Here is a 24,141-nt window from a genome sequence, read left to right on the forward strand (position 1 = left end):
CTGTTTCCACTTACTATCTTTAAAAACAAAAAGACAGTATCTGTTTCATTAAATACATGGATATACTATGAATAGGAGGGCAAACAAAGTTTCCTTAGGCTCCTTCTGCCTGGGCTGGAAGTAAGTGTATGACTGCACACTTTCACTTTCGCAAAAGTGTGTAGACCCAGAAACAGTATCCTGACCTTGGGTGCCCCAGAATGGTTTTGGTTGAGACATTTGAGAAGTTGTTTATGTGGACATAGCATTAGTTTCAGCTGCCAATTTTAGAATTAAATGGCTTACATTACTAAAAAATTTTAGCAGAACATGTTTTCCAAAATAAATGTCATTAAATCTACACTCCCACCAACTGATGGGAGACTTGAACTCAGCAAATATGGCAAAAACAGCAGAGCAGCAAAAGTAAGAAAAACACATGCTCACTTCATATGGTAAAAATGACTCTTCCCTTCCTCTCCGGAAAGCACATCCACTTGGTGAATAAGCAATGTGAAATCTGCTTCCCCTGAACGTAGGGAAATCGCAAAAGGCATCTACCTGTTTCCAGTTCAAGTTGTATGAGATATTATTGAATTTACACTTCCATGACTTAGCTGTACATTTTCAAATTAACAGTATTTCTTTATATTAGTAATTTAAAAATAAGCCTATTCTAAAATCATAAAGAAATAGATTTTGGCAAGTCAGTCAGGGCAACAGTATACCTGAGGAAAGTTGCACTAGGAGTCTTGCAAATAATTTAAGTAGTGTCTTCTGGAGCCAAGGGCCCTACCTATCTTCAGGGTGGTTATCTTTGTAGTTCTGAGAGTTAATGAGCCGTGAAGCAATCATTTAAGACTTGCGTCACAGCAGTAGCCATATGAGTTTGTCACTGTGATGACATTTCATAGGAAATCATCTCAATTTGTGCCTTGTACTTTGAGAAGAGGGGAAAAAAAGAAAAATCTTTATACCTTATTTTTACCCATTGCCTCCATCTGGGATACAAGCAGTGTCTGATCAAACATATGGCACATAAACAGTAATTTAATTAAATGTGAACAAAGCCTTTTCATGTACCACATTTAAATTTTGAAAAGTAGCCCAGTTTTCTTTCTATTCAAACTACATGAAACAACATGAAAAAAAAAGAAAAAAGTCACATTGTTAATGACAGATGTGATGATGACATGTGCACAGCCCGCGCTGAGCACGATGTGACTTGGCTCCATCTATCAAGGTAAGCTATTTTGAAAGTACTCCACCATGGCAGTCAATGGTGTTGAGTATTTTCAGCCTAACCAACCTATCATTTTAATGAAATTGCAAGCATAGCTTTGTTGTGATTTCATCCAATTCTAGCATCTGAAATGATTTGATTTAAATGATGCTTGGTGTTTAGAGCCCAAGCACGAGCTAACCAAGGAGTATTTATTTAAACATCTATGTTCCTCTAGGAGTTCCTGGGTGAATCAGGGTACAAGTATAAGTTTGAAAAGAGATGAGTTTTAGATACCGCCTGTTCAAATTTAAAATTCATGTAGCTAATTAAGAGTCCTTACAACAAAACAGGAATTTGACTAAAGACTCACATAATATTAATAAATAAAAACTGGCTATCCCCTCATAAAGTTGAGCTAAAAGAGTGAAAATAGAAACAGATTATGAGAAATCTGAAATGTTTATCTCTTGATTGAAATAATCAGAGTTTTACAAAGATCCTAGTTATACTATACCAAGTAAAATGCTTGAGGCAGATAAAATGATATATATAAAAGATCATCCAGTAAATCGTTTCATTTGTTTAAAAAGCCTTAAAAGTTTGATCAAAGTAATTTATCTCTTTTCTTCCAGTTGCTCAATTACCCACCTTTACTACAGCATCACACTCTCTGTGATGAAATGGATTCCTCACAGCCATGTGCCAGATTCTCACACAATCAATTCAGACTAAAAACCTACTGGGAAAGTAGGTTATAGTAAAGGTATAACAAATTTTTCAGAGTGAGAGCTAAGACTGGATTTTCTTACTCCTCCATCTAACCAAGTGTCATTTTTGCACATGCTTTAAAACTTTTGATTCAATTGTTTTCATTCTTTAGCTTCCATCTTCTAGAGATCATAGAAAAAAGAGAGAGACCAATAAAATTCAAAACATGTTGTGCAGAGCACTTTTTTCCATTAATTTTTAAACCCATGCATATGGCAAAGGAAATAAAATCCTTGTGTTTCTGAGTCATTTACACTTAACTCACCAAAATGTTCTTTTTAAAAAGAAAACTGACATGCAACAAGTTTTCTGAGCATTTTTTTTCCCCTTTTACTTATTAGTCCCATCTTGTCAACTCACAGTTCCCAAGGTTCAAGGTTGATTCACAGCTTTAAACCCATATGCTGAGAATCAGCTTGAAACTTTATGAAACACACATGCTTTGCTGTGACCCCCCTCTGAGACATTTTGTCATTTTGGGTGTGACATTTTGTCACTTCTATTTCAGTTTTGAGTTAGAGTGGGAATAAATGAGGCAAGTTGGAAAAAAGAAATAAACTTTAATAAGAAGAAAGGGAAGAAAAAGGAAATGACTAATTCACTTGGGATGTGGTGCATAGGAAGAATTCTGGACCAGAAGTACGGAGTCCTTAGAGCTGCTCCTCTTAGCTCCAACACCAGCATGGGTATAGCCATGTAAAATGGTTACTCACTCAGGATGCGTAATAAAATTCACAATTATAAAAAAAGAGAGTTAGAATTTACAAAGTCAGATGAGACGATTATTAAGTTTACTTATACTCCTGACATTTCCATTATTTTATGAACTTATCTTTGGACAATAAAGTGAGCCAAGCCAGTCAAGTAGAGCTCATGATCATATGGATTGCCCCAAACCAGCACCTACTCTACTTCTAGCGCCACCGCTGCCCCTAAACCCTTCTCTGACTTCTAGGGTCAAATCCCTACACTCTGGATTCCTATAAATCCACTTCTGTTTCATGTTTCTACTGATCCACTTCTCTGAATTTTGAATCTTCAGCTTCGTTCTTCGGCATGAATTGGATCCTTTTGTACTTACATGAGAGTTGGCCCGAGAATACCCTCCATGGTTTGCAGTCTCTGAACCTCTTTTCTTGTTTTCAGTCACAAAAGTCCAGGTTCCTGCATCAAACAACTCTAAATGTCTGTGTAAATATCATGAGAGGTTGTTCAGATTTAATAGAAGTTTTGATCAGCTGTGAAAATAAACAAACATTAATCCATGATAACTTGTACTCAAGTATTTGAGTCTAGAGACATTTGTAAGCTGGGGGAAAGAAATATTATTTCCAAAATACCTACATGATCATTGTTGTTCAGTTTCTAAGTCCAGTCCAACTCTTTCAGACCCCATGAACTGCAGCACCCCAGGCTCCTCTGTCCTCCACTATCTCCTTAACTTTGCTCAAATTCATGTCCGTTGAGTCTTTGATGCTCACATCTCATCTTCTGCCACCCCCTTCTCCTCCTGCCCTCAGTATTTCCCAGTAACAGGGTCCTTTGCAGTGAGCTGGCTCTTCATATCAGGTGGCCAGACTATCGGACCTTCACCTTCAGCATCAGTCCTTCCAATAAATACTCAGGGTTGATTTTCTTTAGGATCAACTGGTTTGATATCCTTGCAGTTCAAGGGACTCTCAAGACTCTTCTCCAGCACAATTAGAAAGCATCTAGCCTTTGTCGCTCAGCCTTCCTTATGATCCAACTCCCAGATTAAGATTCATAGCTTAGGTTATATGGACCTATGTCAGCAAAGTGATATCTCTGCTTTTTAATATGCTGTCTAGGTTTGTCATAACTTTCCTTCCAAGGAGCAAGTGTCTTTTAATTTCATGGCTTCAGTCACTGTCCACAGTGATTCTGGAGCCCAAGAAAATAAAATCTGTCACTGCTTCCATGTTTTCCCCTTCTATTTGCCATAAAGTATTAGGGCCAGATGCACATGATCTTAGTTTTTTGGTTTTTGGGTTTTTTTTTTAATGTTGAGTTTCAAGCCAGCTTTTTCTCTCTCCTCTTTCACCCTCATCAAGAGGTGCTATGGTTTCTCTTCACTTTCTGCTCTTAGAGTGGTATTACCTGCATATCTGAGATTGTTGATATTTCTCCCAGCAATCTTGATTCCAGCTTTTGATTCATCCAGGTCAGCATTTTGCACAATGTACTCTGCATATAACATCAATAAGCAGGGTAACAATTTACAGCCTTGCAGTGTTCCTTTCCCAATTTTGAACCAGTCAGTTGTTCCATGTCTGGTTCTAATTGTTGCTTCTTAACACATATAAGTTTCTCAGGAGACAGGTAAAGTGGTCTGGTATTCCCATTTCTTTAAGAATTTTTAACAAAATGTTGTGATCTGCATGGTCAAGTTTAGCGTGGTCAATGAAGCAAAAAGAGATGTTTTTCTAAAACTCTCTTGCTTTGTCCATGATCCAGTGAATGTTAGCAATTTGACTTCTGGTTCCTCTGCCTTTTCTAAGCAGCTTGTATACCTGCCAGTTCCCCGTTCATGTACTGCTGAAGCCTAGCTTGAAGGCTTATGAGCATTACCTTGCTAGCATGTGAAATGAACGCACTTGTATGGTAGTTTGAACATTCTTTGGCATTGCCCTTCTTTGAGATTGGAATGAAAACTAACATTTTCCAGTCCTGTGCCCACTGCTGTTTTTTTCCAAATTTACTGACATATTGAGTACAGCACTTAAACAGCATCATCTTTTAAGATCTGAAATAGTTCAGCTGGAATTCATCACCTCTACTAGCTTTGTTCTTAGCAATGCTCCTAACGGCCCTTGACTACACACTCCAGGATATCTGGCTCTAGGTGAGTGACCACATCATAGTGGTTATCCGGATCATTAAAACTTTTTTTGTATAGCTCTTCTGTGTATCCTTGCCACTTCTTCTTAATCTCTTCTGCTTCTGTTAGATTTTTACCTTTTCTGTCTTTTTTGGTGCCCATCCTTGCGTGAAATGTTTCCTTGATATCTCCAGTTTTCTTGGAGATACCACTAGTCTTGCTGATTCTATTGTTTTCCTCTATTTCTTTGCATTGTTCATTGAAATAGGCCTTCTTATCTCTCTTTGCTATTCTCTGGAACTCTGCATTCAAATAGGTATATCTTTCCTTTTCTCCCTTGCTTTTTGCTTCTCTTCTTTCCTCAGCTCTTTGTAAAGCCTGCTCAGAAAGCCACTTTGCCTTCTTGCATTTCATTTTCTTTGGGATGGTTTTGGTCACTGCCTCCTGTACAGTATTATGAACCTCCCTCCATAGTTCTTCAGGCACTCTGTCTACCAGATCTAATCCCTTGAATCTACTCATCACCTCTACTGTATAATCATAGAGGATTTAATTTAGGTCATACCTGAACAGCCTAGTGGTTTCCCCTACTTTTTCTGTTTAAGACTAAATATTGCGATAAGAAGCTCATGATCTGGGCCACAGTTAGCTCCAGCTCTTGTTTTTGCTAACTGTATATAGCTTCTCCATCTTCAGCCACAAAGAACATAATTTGATTTAGGTATTGACAATCTGGTGATGTCCATGTATAGAGTCATCTCTTGGGTTGTTGGAAATAGGTGTTTGCTATGACCAGTGTGTTCTCTTGATAAAACTCTGTTAGCCTCTACCCTGCTTCATTTTGTACTCCAAAGCCAAACTTGCCTGTTATTCTGGGTATCCCTTGACTTCCTACTTTTGTGTTCTAATCCCCTATGATGAAAGGACATCTTTTTTTGGTGTTAGTCCTAGGTGTTGTAACTCTTCATAGAACTGGTCAATTTTAGTTTCTTCGGAATCAGTGGTTGGGACATAGACTTGGATTACTGTGATACTGAATGGTTTGCCTTGGAGGTGAACCGAAATCATTCTGTTACTTTTGAGGTTACACCCAAGTACTGCATTTCAGACTCTTTTGTAGACTATGAGGACTACTCCATTTCTTCTAAGGGATTCTTACCCACAATAGTAGACACAGTAGTCGTCTGAATTAAATTCACCCATTCCCATCCATTTTAGTTCACTGATTCCTAAAACGTCAGTGTTCACTCTTGCCCTCTCCTACTTGACCATGTCCAATTTACCTTAATTCATGGACCTAACATTTCAGGTTCCTATACAATGTTGTTCTTTACAGCATCAGACTTTACTTTCATCACCAGACATATCCACAGCTGAGCATCATTTCCACTTTGGCCCAGCCACTCCAGTCTTTTTGGAATTATTAGTAATTGCCTTCTGCTCTTCCCCAGTAGCATTTGACACCTTCTGGCCTAGGCGGTTCATCTTCTGGTGTCATATCTTTTTACCTTTCATACTGTTCATGGGGTTCTCCTGGCAAGAATATTGATGTGGGTTGCCATTTTCTCCTCCAGGGGACCACGCCTTGTCAGAACTCTTGACTATGACCCATCCATTATGAGTGGCCCTGAACAGAATGGCTCATAGCTTCATTGAATTACACAAGCCCCTTTGTCACGATGAGGTTGTGATCTATGAAGGGGACATGAATATACAAGAGGATTTAAATAGATTTAATACATTTAACTTAAAAGGAAAGATCATCAGATCATCAGCAGTTCTGAAGGATATTCTTTGTGCCTTTCCCTTGAAAAATGAGCCTATTGGCTTTGAAACATGTATGTTACACACGGGCTATATGGGGCTATGTGTGCTGACCGTGAAGTTTTTTCATGTAAGTAGCATAGAGTTAACATGATATAGGTTATAAGTCTTCTGACTAAGATCTTCACATACCAGAGCTCCATTTATGCGCATGATGATTTTGATGGCTTTTTGTCATTTCTCATGTTAATCACTTTAAAGATTTTGTAACCATGTGTGTGGAAAGTAGTGTGCCAAGTTTCAAACCCCTTGGAATTTCCTTAGTTCTCCATTTGGATTCAGACTTAAGCTCTTCCAGGTTCTGTTTACTGCTAGCTAATGATGATTTCCTTATCCAAATGGAGGAAAGACTTTTGAACATATATTAAAACGTCTGTATGATTTCTGAGACATCAAATAGCTGGAATAACAAGTCAACATTTTGATGAGTTAAGTGTAAATTAACTAAAAACACATGAACTAAATTCTCCTTGAAGCACAGATGGTTTGAGAAGCCTAGAAGTGCTTGGAAAAAAATATGGCTTTTATTTTCTTGAACCTCTAAGTTTGAAAAAGTAGTTGAAGATTAATTTCCATCTCTTTCCAATTATTGCTTTAGATTTTTTAATACATTATCTCCTTATTTATTTATATTTAACCTGCATTGTCCAAGAACTGGAAGCCTTTTGCCTTCCTCTTCTTTCTTTTTCCTCTTTCTTACTCAAGGATGAGTGGGGGAAAAAAAGTAAGAAACCCATTTTTTGAGAGGCAGGGAGCACTAATCTGTTATCTTTCAAGACACTGATCAGCCATGTTTTCTAGTGGATAAAACACTGGAAGTGCAAACTAACCTAAGTACAGCTCTATTCCAGCCATATTTCCTTTCCTTTCTTTTTCTTCACAGATATATTTTTGTACTGTTAGGGTGCTAAGTGTTGCCCTCTATTATAGACTTAGAAATGTAGCATGGCCTGTCTTCAGCCTTCTTTGATTCTGGCCTACAGGCTTCCATTAGATCAGTCAAAAGGGACCCCATAGGTAGTGAGGTGAGTTCAGAGGATACAGCACTGGTATTGAAGGTAATGCCCAGTTAATAAGGAGATGACATTTTCCTTAGCCTTCTTTGAACATATCTCTTTCAGGGACCTTGTAGGAAGTAGGAATACCGAGATTAAGACAAGATTCTAGGTCTCCAGACAAAATAAAGTCAGTATATTAATATTACTAAGCACCATCTAACACCATTATTTTTATTGTACCGGTATGCAAAGTATCTGCTTTTAATCATTAAACTTTAATCATTAAACTTTCTATGACAATAGAAAGGTATTTTCTATAAAACTTGTTTATCTAATTATATATTTATATTTTCATTTTATGTGTTCATTATTCATATTTTAAAATTATAAAAGTAATGCATACTTGTTTACCAAGGTTTATAGCCATTAAAGGAAAAGCATAATCACATCACCAAATCATAACACTGTTAATAATCATCAATATTGATACAAGTAATTTTAATAGACTGATATATAATTTCAAATCTGTTTCCATGTGTATATGTATGAGTAGTTGATGTTTTTCTCAGAAAAAGTGCATGCTATAAAAAATCATTTATTAATCTGATATTTTCATTCAAAAACCTATTCTGAAAGTCCACCTAGTACCGTAGCTACATCTCAAACATATCTTTAAGTAATAGTTTAATATTTGATAGCATTATAGACTGTGATATGTTCAATCATTACATAATTGATGGATCTTTATGTCATTTCCAATATTTTCCCACTCTGAAGAATTTTTCTCTACACATCACTGCAGCTATGTCCTTGCATTGTAGGACTTTGATCTATGCAGAGTTGATGCTCAAAACTGCGATTGCTTGGCCAAACAGAATAGATATGTTTAATTTATAAGAGATATAAGTATATTACTTTCCAAAAAGAAGTGTATGGAATCGTTCATTTCTTCTTAATATTTTTTATTTTATTTTTTCACATTTGGTGAATGAAAATAGCCATTAGTTTTTCTAAGTTATTTTCTATTTCATTAATTTTGGTTTTATATTTCTAAACTTTATAAGAATTTATTCCTGGAATGTAAAGTAATAGTGCCAATAATAAATTTTGTAGAGAGACGAGAACATTGCTCATGAAAATTGAACACAAATCATAATAGAATGAGGTAGGCCATGTGTTGATATGGAAAGATGTCTATCACAAATTAATGAAATCAAGATGCAAAACAAAATGAAAATATAAATTTTAGTATATAAAGCAAAGCAAAATAAACATTTCTCAAGAATGAGTTCTGAAACACTGCTCACCCAAATGATAAGAGTACTGCTTCTCAGTTCAGTCAGTTCAGTTCAGTCGCTCAGTTGTGTCCGACTCTTTGCGACCCCATGAATCGCAGCACGTCAGGCCTCCCTGTCCATCACCAACTCCCGGAGTTCACCCAGACTCACGGCCATCGAGTCAGTGATGCCATCCAGCCATCTCATCCTCTGTCGTCCCCTTCTCCTCCTGCCCCCAATCCCTCCCAGCATCAGAGTCTTTTCCAATGAGTCAACTCTTCACATGAGGTGGCCAAAGTTTTGGAATTTCAGCTTTAGCATCATTCTTTCCAAAGAATACCCAGGACTGATCTCCTTCAGAATGGACTGGTTGGATCTCCTTGCAGTCCAAGGGACTCTCAAAAGTCTTCTCCAACACCACAGTTCAAAAGCATCAATTCTTCAGCGCTCAGCTTTCTTCAAGGTCCAACTCTCACATCCATACATGACTACTGGAAAACCATAGCCTTGACTAGATGGACCTTTGTTGGCAAAGTAATGCCTCTGCTTTTCAATATGCTGTCTAGGTTGGTCATAACTTTTCTTCCAAGGAGTAAGTGTCTTTTAATTTCATGGCTGCAGTCACCATCTGCAGTGATTTTGGAGCCCCCCCAAAATAAAGTCAGCCACTGTTTCCACTGTTTCCCCATCTATTTCCCATGAAGTGATAAGACCAGCTGCCATGATCTTAGTTTTCTGAAAATTGAGCTTTAAGCCAACTTTTTCACTCTCCTCTTTCACTTTCATCAAGAGCTTTTTAGTTCCTCTTCACTTTCTGCCGTAAGGGTGATGTTATCTGCATATCTGAGGTTATTGATATTTCTCCCGCCAATCTTGATTCCAGCTTCTGCTTCTTCCAGCCCAGCATTTCTCATGATGTACTCTGCATAGAAGTTAAATAAGCAGGGTGACAATATACAGCCTTGATGTGCTCCTTTTCCTATTTGGAACCAGTCTGTTGTTCCATGTCCAGTTCTAACTGTTGCTTCCTGACCTGCATATAGGTTTCTCAAGAGGCAGGTCAGGTGGTCTGGTATTCCCATCTCTTTCAGAATTTTCCACAGTTTATTGTGTCCACACAGTCAAAGGCTTTGGTATAGTCAATAAAGCAGAAATAGATGTTTTTCTGGAACTCTCTTGCTTTTTCGATGATCCAGTGGATGTTGGCAATTTGATCTCTGGTTCCTCTGCCTTTTCTAAAACCAGCTTGAATATCTGGAAATTCACGGTTCACGTACTGCTGAAGCGTGGCTTGGAGAATTTTGAGCAGTACTTTACTAGTGTGTGAGATGAGTGCCATTGTGGGGTAGTTTGAGCACTCTTTGGCATTGCCTTTCTTTGGGATTGGAATGAAAACTGACCATTTCCAGTCCTGTAGCCACTGCTGAGTTTTCCAAATTTGCTGGCATATTGAGTGCAGCACTTTCACAGCATCATCTTTCAGGAATTGAAATAGCTCAACTAGAATTCCATCACCTCCACTAGCTTTGTTCGTAGTGATGCTTTCTAAGGCCCACTTGACTTTACATTCCAGGATGTGTGGCTCTAGGTGAGTGATCACACCATCGTGATTATCTTGGTCGTGAAGATCTTTTTTGTACAGTTCTTCTGTGTATTCTTGCCACCTCTTCTTAATACCTTCTGCTTCTGTTAGGTCCATACCATTTCTATCTTTTTTAAGCCCATCTATCTCTAATTTTCTTGAAGAGATCTCTAGTCTTCCCCATTCTGTTGTTTTCCTCCATTTCTTTGCATTGATGGCTGAGGAAGGCTTTCTTATCTCTCCTTGCTCTTCTTTGGAACTCTGCATGCAGATGCTTATATCTTTCCTTTTCTCCCTTGCTTTTCACTTCTCTTCTTTTCCCAGCTATTAGTAAGGCCTCCCGAGACAGCCATTTTGCTTTTTGGCATTTCTTCTGCATGGGGTGGTCTTGATCCCTGTCTCCTGTACAGTGTCACGAACCTCTGTCCGTACTTCATCAGGCATCTGTCTATCAGTGCTGGTCCCTTAACCCTATTTCTCACTTCCACTGTGTACAAGAGCTGCTTCTAGATACTCTTTTTGAAGGGGAGGATTTTCACACTTTAAGGGCACATTTGTACTCTGTAAATTTGTATGAGTGTGTATCATTTTGTACCTAAAAGAGGATATAGAAACACTAACTGATAAAAAGAAGCTGGTTGAAATATGGCTTATAGTGATACTACTGCTTTCCCTACACAGTAAAATTTCCATGTTCTGCCTTGGTCAGTATTAGTATCTTGTACTGAATTTGACCCTGTTTCCTAAGAAATATCAGAGCCAGGGTGCTGTTCTCCAGACAGGATTAATGCCCTTGCTAAATTCTTGCAGCTACTTAATCCCTGACTTAACCTAATTAAAAGCAACTAGTTAAAGTCACATTATGCAGGAGAAAAATCAGTATCAAGAATGCACTTTCAGGTGAGAAGATTGTATCTGTTAAAACAGCATTTCAGTCACAAAGTTACTGTTCTCTTAAATGTCACTTCAGACATTGATATTTGTCAGACCATTCTGATGACTTGTGACATGAACTATGCTCAGTATTTAGGGATGACATATATGTATGAGACTAATTTCCAACTTGGTTCTGTGGTATAATTTTACCCTTCGAGGACAATGCTGTCATTTGTAATTTTTCTTTTTGGATGAAGTGTGACTTGCTCTTGTTAATTAGGTGTTTTAATCACTTAAGTTCAAGATGCAACATCATGAACAAAAACCAACATAATCCTTCAATTAATTACTGTAATATTTAAATCTCTATTGTCTTGGTAAACAAATATAGAGACTGGTCAATAGAATGAATAGAAATTTCAGATATAAACATTATACTATATAACAATATATATTTCTATTTATATATTATATCATAACATTCACATTTCAAAGAAGTGAAAAATGGATTATTCAATAAGTAGTGGTAATACGACTAGGCAGCCATCTGGAAAAAGACATTCAATCCCTACCTCTCACATTACGCTATAGTAGATTCAGGTGTGTCGAAATTTTTAATATTAAAAAATAAAATTGTGGAAGTACCAAAAACATGGGAGAACTATTTTTATAGTTTTGTAAGTAGAGTAAGCTTTTATAATATGCCATGAAACTAAGAAACAGCAAAATAGAAAACTGTAAAGGGTTTACCCAGTGGCTCAGCTGTAAAGAATCCACCTGCAAGTCGGGAGACGCAGGAGACACAGGTTCGATCCCTGGGTTAGGAAGATCCCTTGGAGAAGGAAATGGTGACCCAATCCAGTATTCTTGCTTGGACAATCCCTTGGACAGTGGAGTCTGGAGGACTACAGTCCACGGGGTCATGAAGAGTCAGGACTGAACAACAGAGCATACATGCACGCATTCTTAGTTTAGAAACAACTTCTAAAAATCAAGACCAACAATTGATTTTAAAAATGGAAAAAAAGGTAAAAACAAATGAAAATTTTAAGACTCTTCAAAGTTTCAATTGTAACTAGAAAAATGCAAATTAAAACTACAAGACACCATTATTTACTTCTCACTGTTGAAGATCAAGTTCATACAGGCTATTGATAAAAGCAAAGGAAACAGACATGTCCATATATTTTGGTAAGACTGTAAGTCTATTGCAAAGATTTTGGCCATATGTATAATATTAAAAAATTATACTTGATCAAACAATTCTAAGAATTTGTTCTGTACATTAACGTCTACATGTTCAAAATAAAATATATTGATGGATTTTCATCACAGCATTATTTTATAAGGAAAAATACTAAAACAAATGGGGTATGTGGGATCTGGTTAAGTAAATTGTTAATTCCCCATATTTGAATATTATGCAACCACTGAAATAATGAGCCAGTTACAGATACTGATATGTACTGATAAAGATATATTAAGTAAAACATGGAACACGCAGAACAGTGTACATACTATATTGCAAATTGTTTTAAAGAGAGAAAAGTACATATACACACACAGATGGGCATAGAATACTTCTGAGAGAGTCAATGGAAGACCCTGGAGTCAGTGATTATCTCTGGAAAGCAGCTGAGTGCCTAAGGGACACAGGTAGTGCTAGGATGAAGACTTGACTGTTGCGTATACCTTTGTTACATTTTTAGTTTTGTTGTTTCCCCAGGGAAGTATCCCAAGAAGGGCCCTTATATCCATTCAAGGATACTTCCTCCCACTCATACTTCCCAAGTTAGAGACTGGATGCAGATAAATAAGCTTTTCTAAGTACCAAAATATTTCCTCTGTATATTAAACACCAAAAAAACTGAGATCACTAAGTTTTACTGGTATGTACATCCTGAAGACAGTGGGAGGATGTGAAGTAAGGGAAATTCCTCTATGACAGGAAGTAAAAGAAGAAAGACATTTTGGAGTTTAAGGAAAAGAAGAGCATAAAGAGCCAAGTGCAGCAGTGAATGTCCTCCATAATCTTGGGGTCAAAACTCCAAAAGAATGTGTAGAAACATTCAGATGTGATAGAAGGAAACCCAAGGTAGATTTTCTAGTTTGTTTTGTTTTGGTTTTTTTTTTTTTTGGTTTGATTCAGTTTATTTTGGTTCAATTTGGTTCTTAAGTCACTGTCTGAGAAAATGTATGCCTCTTTGAGAGATACCATGTTCTTCAGAGTACCTGAACAGTAGAGATGTATCTAAACAGGTAGACTTACTATAGCAACTCCAGGACCTCCTGTCCTGTTCACGGCATGTTCAGGATCCGCATGTTCCTACCTGCTCTGATGGGAGGACAGAAAAGTACAGAGTAAACCTGTGAACCTGAAGAGAATTGAGGTACTACCAAAGAGGGTACAGGAATCTATGACAAGACTCAACGGCAAGGATCATGAACTCAGAAGCAGATGCTAGTATCATGCCAAAGGGACCAGCAGGATTGGTCACCCACGGGGATATCCACTGATCAACCACCATGCCATGGGGATCACTGAGGAACCAAAAGAGAGTTTGTAATACAGACCTTCCTCCTGCTTTCGTGAAAACATTTGCAAAGTCAGGCTTTTAAAACTATTATTTTGCTATGGACTGAAATATATTTCAATGCTCATGCTAAACTATGACTTCTGTTTTGTAGGTGGGATTTGTCTTCACCCTAAAGTAATGAAACTAACTGCAGCCATGAAATTAAAAGATACTTGTTCCTTGGAAGGAAAGTTATGACCAACCTAGACAGCATATTAAAAAGCAGAGATATTACTCTGCCAACAAATGTCCATCTAGTCAAAGCTGTGCTTTTTCCAGTAGTCATGTATGGATGTGAGAGTTGGACTATGAAGAAAGCTGAGTGCCGAAGAATTGATGCTTTTGAACTGTGGTTTTGGAGAAGACTTTTGAGAGTCCCTTGGACTGCAAGGAAATCAAACCAGTCCATCCTAAAGGAAATCAGTCCTGGAAGGACTGATGCTGAAGCTGAAACTGAAGCATCAAATATTCATTGGAAGGACTGATGCTGAAGCTGAAACTCCAATATTTTAGCCGCCTGATGCAAAGAACTGACTCATTTGAAAAGACCCTGATGCTGGGAAAGATTGAAGGTGGGAGAAGGGGACAACAGAGGATGAGATGGTTAGATGGCATCACAGACTCAGTGGACATGAGTTTGAGTAAACCCATGTTGAGTAAATTCAGGAGTTGGTAATAGACAGGGAGGCCTGGCGTGCTGCAGTCCATGGGGTTACAAAGAGCTGGACATGACTGAGCAACTGAACTGAACTGAAAGTAATGAATAACTTGATACAATGAATAGGAAGTCACAGATATAATTTATGGGGATTGTAAAATGTGCTAGCTTAATATATTATTCCTCATACATCAGTGTAATGTTTATTTGTTTGTTTGTCTGTTGTAAATCACCTAAATTTCTGTCAGGCATAAGTAAATATATGGACATATTTGGGCTGTGATGTTATAAAAATCAATATTTTGGTCAAGAGCTAAAAAATACTGCATATTTGCAAATGAGAATTATATATTTCCCTAAATATTTATTTGACACATGGAAACTGCATAGGAAACATTGATACTTGCTATTTGTTGGGATCCACTTCTCTCTGACCTTGAATACACAGCCAAGACTCAAACAAAATCTTCATTTTTAGATTCAACTGGTCTGCAAGCATCAGCGTGTCATTTAAGCAAAGCAAAGGCAAAGTGTGTGTGTGTGTGTGTGGTCTAAAAGTTATATGTCTAATAGTCACAAAAATGTCTTCAGGTAAAGCAGCAATCAACTATTTATAGTGCATTTAAGTCTATTTACAAATATACTATGAATATTCTTGAAAGCCCCCAAAATATTCCTTGCCTTGTATATTCATCAAAGTGCTGGAAAATTACACAAGAGCAATCAGATAAGGAAGTTAATATGGCTGGCACCAATGTGACTGATTTACTCCTCCCTTGATGATTAATTACAACTAAATTGATATTACCAGCAATGATTAATTTACAAGTTAGGTGCAAAGTAAATGAACTAAGCAAATTGGAATTGGCACTAACAATTTCTTAAGCCTCAGTAAAGCACCCAAATCATGATAAACTATTATGCACAGAATAATTTCTCCCCCAAAATGGTTAAAATGCATAGATATAGGTGGCTTTAGCTCATGTGTGTGTATATATATATATATAAATATATATATAAATATACATATATATATGTATTTTCTTACATCTTCTGAAGCAAAATTTAGATGTAAAAAAAACAAATCTGACATGTTTTTTACTTAGATATACTGCATAGATATGCATGGGGAGACAAATGCCTGAAGCTTCATTTACTCAAAATAAATGCAAAATGTTTTCTTCCACTCTGATCTTTTAGTATTCATTTTAAGACCTTAGATTGGGTTGTATACAGACACAAACCCACACTTGGCCCAGTTGTGCATATTCTGAGCCAGTTTTCTCCTACTAAAAATGAAGAGAATTTTAACTATTCCACAGAGCTTTTAAACAAAATAATAGCTTAGAAGCTCTGGCAAATAGCAGACTTCCTGTAGGATCACTCACTAGAGTTTCCAGTGGGTTCTCTGAACAAAGGAGCAGTCTAATAGAGGCTTACCACACCTGCCAATGTATCTTTATGTTTACTTGCACATGCAAGTACATAGGAGAATAAAAGTCAAAGGGAGGCCATTACTTTCCCTGAAATAAACTGAGATAATGGTCAGGAAAATGTGTTTGTGATGACTGTGTACTCAAAGGATATTGTTGTTCAGTGGCTCAGTCATGTCGGACGCTTTGTGACCCCATGGACAGAAGCACACCAGGCTTCCCTGTCCTTCACCATCTCCCGGAGCTTGCTCAAACTCATGTGCATTGAGTTGGTGATGCCGTGCAACCATCTCATCCTCTATTGTCCCCTTCCTCCTCCTGCCTTCAATCTTTCCCAGTATCAAGGTCTTTTCAAATGAGTCAGCAGTTCACATCAGGTGGTCAAATTATTGGAGCTTCAGCTTCAGCATCAGTCCTTGAATATTCAGGATTGATTTCCTTTAGGATGGACTGATTGGATCTCCTTGCAGTCCAAGGGACTCTCTAGAGTCTTCTCCAACACCACAGCTCAAAAGCATCAATTCTTCAGCACCCAGCCTTCTTTATGGTCCAAATCTCACATCCAAACATGACTACTGGAAAAACCATAGCTTAGAACTGTAAAATATTTTTGCAGAAGGAAGATAAAATTTCATTTAATCTAATATTTTGAAGAAACACAGAAACATAATTCAGTTCAGTATAGTTGCTCATTGTCGGATTCTTTGCGACCTCATGAACCACAGTATACCAGGCATCCCTATCCATCACCAACTCCCAGAGTCTACCCAAACCCATGTCCATTGAGTCAGTGATGCCATCCAACCATTTCATCCTCTCTTGTCCCCTTCTCCTCCTGCCCTCAATCTTTCCCAGTATCAGGGTCTTCTCAAATGAGTCAACTCTTCGCATCAGGTGGCCAAAGTATTTAAGTTTCAGCTTCAGCATCAGTCCTTCCAATGAACACTCAGGACTGATCTCCTTTAGAATGGACTGGTTGGATTTCCTTGCAGTCCAAGGGACTCTCAAGAGTCTTCTCCAACACCACAGTTCAAAAGCATCTATTCTTCAGCACTCAGCTTTCTTTATAGTCCAACTCTCACATCCATACATGACTACTGGAAAAACCATAGCCTTGACTAAATGGACCTTTGTTGGCAAAGTGATGTCTCTGCTTTTTAATATACTATCTAGGTTGGTCATAACTTTCCTTCCAAGGAGTAAGCGTCTTTTAATTTCATGGCTGCAGTCACCATCAGCAGTGATTTTGAAGCCCCCAAAAATAAAGTCAGCCACTGTTTCCACCGTTTCCCCATTTATTTGCCATGAAGTGATGGGACCGGATGCCATAACCTTCATTTTCTGAATGTTGAGCTTTCGGTCAACTTTTCACTCTCCTCTTTCATTTTCATCAAGAGACACTTTAGTTTTTCTTCACTTTCTGCCATAAGGGTGATGTTATCTGCATACCTGAGGTTATTTATATTTCTCCCAGCAACCTTGATTCCAGCTTATTATTAGAGTCAGTATAGTCATCTAGTTGGAACACATGCTTTTGCTGTAGGAGCGCTAGCAGAAATTGATGAAAGCATGGAGAGACAGGATAAGAGCCAGAATCAGGCTCTGGTTCGAAAAGTTTTCTCCTTTTGTTTAAAGTCATAATGTGTGTTCTCAGCCTGCCAAATTGTCAAATAATACCATTTAACCCAGTTGAATGTCATTTTCTATTTCAAACAAGATTTCTTCAAAAGACGTGTAAATCAACTGAATTGAAAGGGATAACTAGAAAAGCTTCCCAAGGTTTTTTGCTTTTCATTTTTTAGAGCAAAGACCATATTTAAATCATTTATTTATTTCAAGCACTTAGAATAGTGCCACCTGGCATGGAAGAGTTGCTCAATAATTATTTGTGTAATAAATATACATTCTATTCTTTAAGATTCAGAATTGTTGGACAATTGGTGGCTAAGAATAGAAATACTTTTTAAAAGAGACTCTGACAACTATATCATTTTTAATTAACCTTTGACCAAATTGTTTCACTGCAAAGTCACACATACATCTTGATTAAGGGACATAAAGTATTATTAATGTCTATTATCTCTGGTGGTAAGTTAAAATTCTTGCAGGTTCTGTTCAGGTGGTATCTTTTACACAATTTGAAAAGATCTATTTCGATAGTTTTAAAGAAAATTACTAGATTGGCTTCGTAAAACACTGACCATAAAACACCAGATAAGCTGATGAGAGGTGCAGTTAAGCAACTACAGTATTGCTTTTCAGTTTATTGTCATGGGTGAGGTTAATCAGTGGAAACGTGAGCAAAGACAGTAAGAAAGAGAACCAACCCCAAAATGTGAAAATGTTAATGCATTAAATATGTCACTAATTCACTGAAACAAATAATCTTGAACAAGGGTATGATACTAAGCCTGACGTTAGCATTTCCATTGTCAGGGAAGCGCTCTTCTCTCCTCTCTTCTCACATTTTGCCTATTCTCCTGGGCTCTTCTACTGCTTGCCTTCTCATATCCATTATTTTAGGGGCCTGAAGCACTCTTTACCAGCTTTTGTTGGAACTCTTGTATGTTTAAAGTTACAACTTTACTTAAATAGCTGGGCTATTTTTTTTTAATTGTAATATCTTGGTTCAGTTTTAGAAAAAATCTTTATGAACAAGAGGGACTTATTCTTTTATCTTAAACCACTGAAACTTGCTCCTAATTCAATTCCCTGTCCTCAAGAAATGTAAAGATGAACAAGAGTGAGTCAGTACTTTTAAGGGATTTAAAATCTGGTAAGGAACTTTATATCTATGTATATGTGTGTATGAATAGGATGATGGAAGAAGTTTCATATTAGAACTACAAACAAGTTGGCCCTCTGTGCCATTCAGGTGGTACACCAAGTAACAGGCATAGATCCAAAAGTCTAAAATTGAATTCCTAATCTGGTGTTTATTTCTGAAATGAACTGAGAGCTTTCTAACTTAATACTTATATACGTTATTATGTTTTTATATTTACACAGCATGATAGGCAATACATTTTTAAGGGAAATAATTTTTAAAGAATTTCTCTTACATTTTTTAAAAAGAAAGAATTAAAGAGGGAAAATATTACATAAATGAAATACTATGTCAGTGACACATTAGATCATATAAGCAATGTGATTAGGAAAAAAAGTAGTTTCAATGTCTTAAATCGACATGTATGTGTGCATGGCTATATTTATGCAAAACCCATGTATTTCATTTTTCAGGTGCTTAGTATTTTCTCTGTCATTCATGATTTGAGAAAATAGGTGAAGCTGAAACTTGAGTAAATTAATAAATAATCTTTGCTTCTTTTTTAGATGTTAATGTAATAACATTATCCTTTGATAAGAAACATTAATTTTTAGCAATCTTTTTAATTCAGTGGTAGATGGTTTTTGTCACTCAGAGCTCTTAGTCTTGTCAAAGCAATGAAGTTGACACCCCTCTTCATTTTAAGTCTTTCATAATTTATAAATCTCCTATATTACTGTCCAGCTTAGATGGATATTTTTTAAGTGTACTTGAGCTTTCTGCCATAGTAAACTTCCATGTCTAGAATTTGGAGACATTTGCTTTCATTTTTCAGCCACTTCTTCTGATTTTCAAATCCTGGGTGCTTCTCCCTTTCCTGTGCTGAACTTCAATCTCTAAGAGAGAAGGCAGGGATTGTTTCACTTTTATAATCCACTGAATGCAAGCAGCAACCAGGATATACAATTATCTCAAATAGTCATAAGGTGGATTTCATAAATCACACAAAATCATCCTCTTATCACATTATCATTACATGATCTCCAAATAAGATCACAATATTTATTTTATTTTGCTTTTTATTTTGGATACACATAAAAATAGATCAGGTTGTTACTGAAAGAGAATTTATCTAGGAATCTAAAAATTTTAGAAAAAAAATTACTATGTTTCCCCATTAAGTATTACTTGGGCAATTTTTATGTTTCCTTACTTTTAGATCTTTATTTTCTTAACCGTCTTGATAAACTCTCTTACATTCTTTTCACTTTGTATTTTATTTCATGTTACATAAGATATTTTAGGTCTTACCCAAGGATGAACATTCAGAGCAATTTTCCATAATTTTACTAAAATATTTCCTAAAATCAGAATATAAAACTGTATACACATTGTACTTAATGATTTATCAGTTATCTATAAAACTCCTATAAAACTACTATATCATTTATAAATATATACTGGTCATTTTTCATAGTTCTAGAATCTGTTCTTCATTTGCAGTTCAACCTGTTTACTAAGATCATAGGGTCAGATGAATCTTTTTTTAATACAGCTGAGACCAGATCTTTAGAAATAGAAAAGAAGGAAATGATTTCCTCATACCTTCCTTCTCTTACTAACCTGCCAAAAAGGTCTATGTTTAGGATCCTGGAACAGTACCTTGGTTTTAACTATACAAAGATCTGATGTTTAGGTTGCTCTTGTCCTGGTTTCTTCATCTAGCCTTTCACATATTATAGTAAATTGGTGTTACATCCACTCATTAATGATCTACAAGTGAATCTGACTCATTTCTTTGAATAGTCTCATTAGTAGACAATTATATTTTCCTTTGGTAATAAAGAACCAACTTCATCTTCATGTTCAGTTCTGAAGCTTTCACTTTCCCATCCAAAGAGGCTTTCATAGACAAGAGTTTTATCTTGAAGACCAAACTATTTCTGCCCCAGAGACCAAGAAATGGGCATAACAAGGTTCTGGGTACTAGACTTCTGAAGTATATTGAAGTACTAATAAATTCACTGACTTGTTACCTACATTTTTTGGCTCTTACTCACAGCTCACCTAGAGAGGTAAGAGCAATTTTTAAAGCCTTGATGCTAGGAAAACCTTGACTGACTGTTGCCAGAGTCCTTCTTGGAATGAGAAGTGATAGAAGTCCAATTTTAGGGAAGCTACTTTTAGAGCAGATAAAGTTAGTTTTCAGAGAGGGAAAGGAGACTTAGCTTCAAAAACACAAAAGAGATGATATTGCCATTTTCCTTGGTGTCTGGAAGATTTCATGCTGAAAGCATGAAATTCTAGGCACACATGAGGCTCAACTTTGGTTACCTCCATTGTGTTTAGTGAGGCACGTTCACGATACTCATCTGAAGACAAGCCTAAGACACATCATACAGCCTTGGTCTTCAAAAGTTCTGTTATTGTCTTGGCGGGGTGGGGACGGGGGTTGGGGGTAGGGGCGGGAGAGGGGCAGAAACAACACAGAAGCCATGATGATGTGCTCAGGGGCCCCAAGCACAGTCTCTTCTTTAGTCTCCAGAGAAAGATTTCTGCCCCTCTCTCGTCTCTTCTGTTTTCACTTTCTCCTCACTGGCACCAATTTCACCATTCCTGCCCTAGATAATCCTTGCCTAAGAGTTTATACTCAAGAGTTTAGGCTTTCTAAGCCAAAAATCCAACAAGAGAATTAACTTCAAGCTATTTCTGCTTTGACCTGGCAACTCAGCCAAGCTAAAGCAGAAGGCAAAAGTCCAACTACCATTTTTAGAATTGGCAAGGGAAAGATATAAAAAAAACAGTAATATAAGTTAATATATGAACAGATTCTATCACGTTGATAGTTTAAGTATATATATGCTACTTGTAAATGAAAAATTATTGACTAAGGAAAAGATTATTGAAAATAACAAATGGCTGTTATCACCACGTCATTACCAGAGCCAAGTCTGATGAATAAGGTGGTGTTCAAGATGGGTAATTCAGTTTGGAATCCAAAATAAGCTGTAACTATAGAGTAATTAAATTGACATTATTAATGACTTGCAAGCTGGCTCTTAAATCAATTCCAAACCATTGAAATAACTATAAAGCTACCCCAAACTATGATTGACAGCTTTTATTTGCATATAAAATTGCTGGTGATGTACTTCCTTACTTTTCAATAATATCAATATGTCATAATTCATTATTCAACAAATATTGTTGAATTCCTTTGTGCCAGGAGCTGTTCTAAGCACTAGGATACTTTGGTGAATAAAACAAGCAAAAAAAAAAAAAAAAAAATGCTTGCCCACATGAATCTTATATGAAAACACACAATAAACAAAATAAGTAAATTATATATCATGTTACATTGTCATAAGTGCTATAAATAATTCAGAGGGAGGAGCAGAGTGGGAAGAGTGGAGATAAGAAATGGAGCTCCAAATATGATGGGCAGAGGATGTGTCACCAAGGATGCATTTGATCAAAGGCTTAAAGAGATGGAAATACATGAAGGAAGAATGTTTTAAGAAGAGATCAGTAGGAGTGAACACATGGCATATTTAGAATGACAGGAAGGCCAAGTGGCTAGTGTCAAAAGCAAGGCAGAGGAGCAGCAGGTAAAAAGGATAGAAACCTTGGGTCACATAAGCCCTTACAAACCACGGTGGGAATTTTGGCTTTTACACTGATGAGGAAGCTTTCGCAGGTTTGACATGATCTGATTTATATTTTAATAATATCATTATGGTTCCTGTGTTGAAAATACACTAAAAGATATAAAAGATAAAAATCCGGGAAACCCACTGAAAGTGTAGTACATTAATTCAAGGAAGAGGTGATAGTGCATTGAACCAGCCTGCTAGCAGGGAGGATAAGAACTGGTCAAATTCAGGGCAGAATTTGCTGCCACATTGAATGTGATATGGGGTCACAGAATTATAGACAGATAAAAGTACAGATCAATCATGTTTGGGACTGCAATTCTGGTTATAAGTTTCAATGCTTATGAAACAGTCAAGTTGTTGTTGTTTAGTCATTAAGTGAAAGTGAAGTTGCTCAGTCGTGTCCTACTCTTTGCGACTCCATGGACTGTAGCCTGCCAGGCTCCTCAGTCCGTGGAATTCTCCAGGCACGAGTACTGGAGTGGGTTGATATTTCCTTCTCTAAGGGATCTTCCTGACTGAGGGATTGAACCTGCATCTCCTGCATTGACAGCCAGATTCTTTGCTGCTTCGTCGCCAGGGAACCCCAGATGGTCCTGTAATACTAGTCTAAAGACCAGTGCTGAGAAAAAAACCTAGAAATAAAATGTTGGGAGTCACGATTCTGGAGAGAGTGTAACTATTTTGACATAAGGTCCCAGAAGTTACCTGCTAATTTACAGAATTTTATCTGTCCAGTGGCAAATTATGGATTTTTAAAAATCCTGTAAGATATTAATACCTTTTTTGTATCTAATCCTGAAACCTTGAATTAACATTTTGCAGTGCAATTCTGATACTTAACTCCCTGAGTTATCCAAGACTTCACAGAGACTCAGTCACCACTGCAAGCTCCAGGTTCCAGGCCACCCACACACCTATGGCAAACAGGCTACAGATTTAAAGGTTTCCACTGCCCCTTGCCCCCTCATGTCTGATAATTCACTAGGGCAACTCATGAAACTCATGGTAGTGCTATGCTTAAAATTATAGTTTGCTTATAAAAGACACAGATCAGGACCACCCAAATGAAGAAACACATAGGGTATTCCCAAAGCAAAGCTTTCATGGCCTCAGGATATGTCACCCTCCCAGCATGTCAATGTATATGACTAACCAAGGAAGCTCACCCCAGTTTTGGTTCCCAGTCTTTTTATTACACAGACATGATTAATCAGATCATTGACCATGAACCCAAGCTCCAGTTTCCTTTCTCTCCTTGATGGTCAGGCTATTTTCATGCATTCAGGCATTGAATGTTGGCTCAATGCCCCAACACTATAAAATGGCCAGCCCCATCCTGGAACTATCTAGGAGCCCACCAAGAATCACTTCATTAGTATAAACTCTGGTGTGCTCCCACGGTCGCACCATGAGTAACAAAGACGTTTTTATTACTTGGGAGATCCCAAGGGTTAAAAGCTCCCTCTCAGAACAATAGGACAAAGACCAGACAAATTCTTTATTATTATATAACATATTTCTTTGTTAAATTGATAATGACTACATAGCTCCTCAAATATTCTTTGAACTGGTTTAATCTCTTACTGACTCTCATTAATTAATAAGTGTAATAAAATATTAGACATGTATTCATTATATATTTCCATGGAAGTCATAATTTTACTTTTTAAAAAATTAAACTTG

The sequence above is a fragment of the Budorcas taxicolor genome, chromosome 7 (assembly GCF_023091745.1).
Source record: "Budorcas taxicolor isolate Tak-1 chromosome 7, Takin1.1, whole genome shotgun sequence".
Lineage (NCBI taxonomy): Eukaryota > Metazoa > Chordata > Mammalia > Artiodactyla > Bovidae > Budorcas > Budorcas taxicolor.